General features: G+C 40.7%; 1 long non-coding RNA gene across 1 annotated transcript in view; it reads left to right on the top strand.

Moving 5' to 3' along the window:
• Positions 1-1,610, top strand: part of LOC108448712 — a 60,132-nt gene extending 58,522 nt beyond the window's left edge. The window contains exon 13 of the long non-coding RNA XR_001864692.1: positions 1,404-1,610. This is a non-coding gene — a long non-coding RNA (uncharacterized LOC108448712). The remainder of the gene's footprint in view (positions 1-1,403) is intronic.
• Positions 1,611-3,266: the final 1,656 nt, after the last annotated feature.

Below are 3,266 nucleotides of genomic sequence, written 5' to 3'. Positions count from 1 at the left end.
TGGGTGCGCGGGGCCGCTGCTCGCCGTGAAACAGCGGGCAGGGTTTCACACGCTGAGCTCAGTGGGGCGTGCTGAGCCGAAAGCCTCTTAGGCTGTGCCCGCAGTGTGGCCTCGGGTCCTTCCAGCAGCTCTAAAAGTAATAACGATTAAAGCATAGACCAAGCTTTATATCCTTTCATTAGCTGCGTTTAGCTGATGGTGGTTGTATATTAGAGAGGTTTCTATTTGCTACAACAGCAGGTGTTTAAGTTGGATTAAAAAAGAAGATTCATTTTCCCAAAGCTGGATCTGTATATATTGCATTAATAAATAGCAAATCTGTTTCAAATGATAGTGATTCCATATCTGTAAATCATCCGGGTGAACACACCCCTGCAGGGATGCACGTGGGTCAGTGGAACAGGACTGTATCACACTGTCAAGCATCATGAGACTACTGTAGACCTACTAACAGAATTTATTCTGTAGAAAATAATTTTAAAACTCCTCATGTTTCTTACTACATGCAGTAACACTATGATAGGTTAAACCTTCTTCCTGAAATGATCTGAGGAAAGAGTTGTTTTGCCTTGCCTGCCATTTTAATGCCTGATTCCTCTGCTGTGACTGCAGTGGACTTCTAAGCACTGGGTAGAGTCAAAATACAGCTTTCTCCTGGTGGTAGAACTAATGGTTAAACTGATGGTTAACTATGTATTTGCTAATGGTTATTAGTTTGATCTTCTAATGTTGCAGCATTAGTCATGTGATAAACAATGTCTGTAAGTCAAGCTAATTTTTGAAGTGCCTCTCGTACTTAAAGATCCATGAAGACTTTATAAATAGATAGTTTTAAATAGTATAAGATTGTGCTTCCAGAATATGTATACAGAGCCCCTACTGTTCCTAAGGAGCTCTAGTGTTCTTTTTTAGCCCTGTCCCTGATTTACTTGGGGGCCCCATGAAGGTCTCTCACTAGATGGAAAGCTGTAGGTTGAAATTTTGAGAGTAGCAAATACAAGGTCTCAGAATTTCACAGTACCTCCTCAACCTAGCATAATTGTTAAGGGATTCCTAATAATTGTTGAGCACTGCTATACTTGGAGAACTTTATTGGAAGAAGGACTTTGGAGTAGCCAGGACCACTATGACTGCTGTGGCTGGGAGTGAGGGACAGCATTGACAATAGAAACACATTCTAAGGGGGTGCATCTTGCCTCTTCTGCCAGAATTTGGACATGGACGCTGGACCTTTGACTACCATTTTCCTGGAAAAGGTTTACTTGTGAGATATACATTATCCTTTTGTCTTGTTATTCTTGTAGGATTGAACTTTGAGATTTTTTTTTTTTCAACACTGAAATAATTGTCCCTCTTGTACTATGGTGTGGCAGAAGTTGCTGAAACTGTGTGTTTATTTCTAGGAATCTGACACTCGTTATATTCTGAAGACTTGATTTCTGATTTTATGTATTGAAGATCCACTTTGCTGGAGATGAAACTGGAAAAGAAACTGGCAGCCAGCAATAGGGAATGTCTCCTTCTTCATCTACCAGTTGTCAGCAGACAAGTAGCACTGTTTTTCTGTTCAACATGGTATATTTTAAAATGGAAAAGTGATGGAATAACTATCTTTTTTTTTTTTTCCCTACATTTCTTTTTTTTTACACTTGAAAGTCACAAGTTTTGCTTTTGCATGGGAAAAATGATTTTTTGGTAAGGAAAATGGGAGAGCAGTGTATGTGAATAATTCTGGATATATGGACAAAGGGAGCATTCACTACTCTGTGTTTTCAATTTCTTTATCAGGATCCATCTTTTGTGTTCAACTGACTATTACTATCACTTTCATCTCACTTCAATTATATTTGTGTTGATTTGATCCTTATTTATGGAGTGTTGTGTTTCCTCAAAGGAGAGCCCTTGATCAGAAATAGAGATTTTATAATCATCTAGTAATTTGTTATGTTGAGTTGGCAAATTCGATTGGCCTAATTTAAGGTTGGGCAGGACACTTCAAGTGGGTGCCAGTGAGTGAAAGGCAACTTGGAAGTCTTAGAGCTATTAGCTGGTTAATACTTTTAATGTTTAAGGATCGCTTGAGTGGTGTAGGTGTCAAGAAAATGTAACTGCTTCGAGGGATAACTAACTCCCTTTAGTAACTTGCTTTCCAGTTTAGCTTTAAACAGCTCTTTGAGTGTTCCTTTGCAAGCAAGCAAACTCTCCCTTCAATTGCTGGAAATTTAAAATGGGCTGAAGTCACAGAGTGCACAGAAGAAACAGATCAAGTTGCAACTCCCTAATCAAATTTAAGCAAGTTTTTTGGGAATATGCATAATCAGAAAGCAATAGTATATAGGGGAGATAAAAGCAGTAATAGAGAGGCACAGCAAAAGTGGGGGGATTATAATTAATTTTTGTATTGATCACAGTTGCAACTTGGAATTATTTTATGTAATTTAATTCAAGGTATTTAGCATCTTTAAAAGAATAAACATCTCTGTTTTACCATGGGTTTTTTATGTAGTCTTAAAAGATCTGAATCTCTATTGTGGGCTTGTTCAAAGGCAGTGCATTTACTAGACACTGACTTCACCAGCAACATAGAGTCTACAGCCCTGTGGGTGTGTGGGGTACTGCTTTGGTGACTGTCAGGAATGAGGCAGAAAAACAAGTCCTACAAAGCAGTCTCCCCATGTTAAATGTCTGACTAGGCCCGCTCTTCAAATAGGAAAAGCGTGGGGATTCAGAAGCTGAAGAAGGTTGGGAATCACCCTCTTTAAGTCCAATCAATGTTAGTGTTGGGGAAGGTGGAAGAGTGCATGTATACAGTGAAAACCAACAGTGCCACCTTGTGTGGGTGGGACAGGAGAGTTCGTCTACGAGGAGGCGAATGTCCCCCGGTGTGTCCCCAGCTCCTCCACCTCGGGACTGGGAAAAGCCTCTGGCCAGCTAGGGAGAGGGCAAAGGGAAGGATGAGGTCCCTTTAGACCTGCAGGAGGGAGGTGTTTGCTGCCCCACTTGAAAGGCAGAGGTGGTGGGTATGTTAGGGGCATAGCCTGACAGGGGAAGAAGGACCTACATAAAAGCAGGTTGCCCAGTTTTTGCTTTTGTAACTTCAGCAGCTAAAGTAACGTCTGGGGGAAGAGAGGGTAATGTGAATTGTTTCCACATAGGAACGGTAAAAGTGCTACTAAAAGTCTGGTGTTGTGCAGCCTTTCAGGGGTAAAAAAGAGATGATTAAGATTTAGACTCAAGCTGTGGTCAAGGGTTGCATAACACTGAAA

This window comes from Corvus brachyrhynchos, unplaced genomic scaffold (genome assembly GCF_000691975.1).
Source record: "Corvus brachyrhynchos isolate BGI_N302 unplaced genomic scaffold, ASM69197v1 scaffold97, whole genome shotgun sequence".
NCBI lineage: Eukaryota > Metazoa > Chordata > Aves > Passeriformes > Corvidae > Corvus > Corvus brachyrhynchos.
This window is presented reverse-complemented; position numbering and strand designations above follow the sequence as displayed.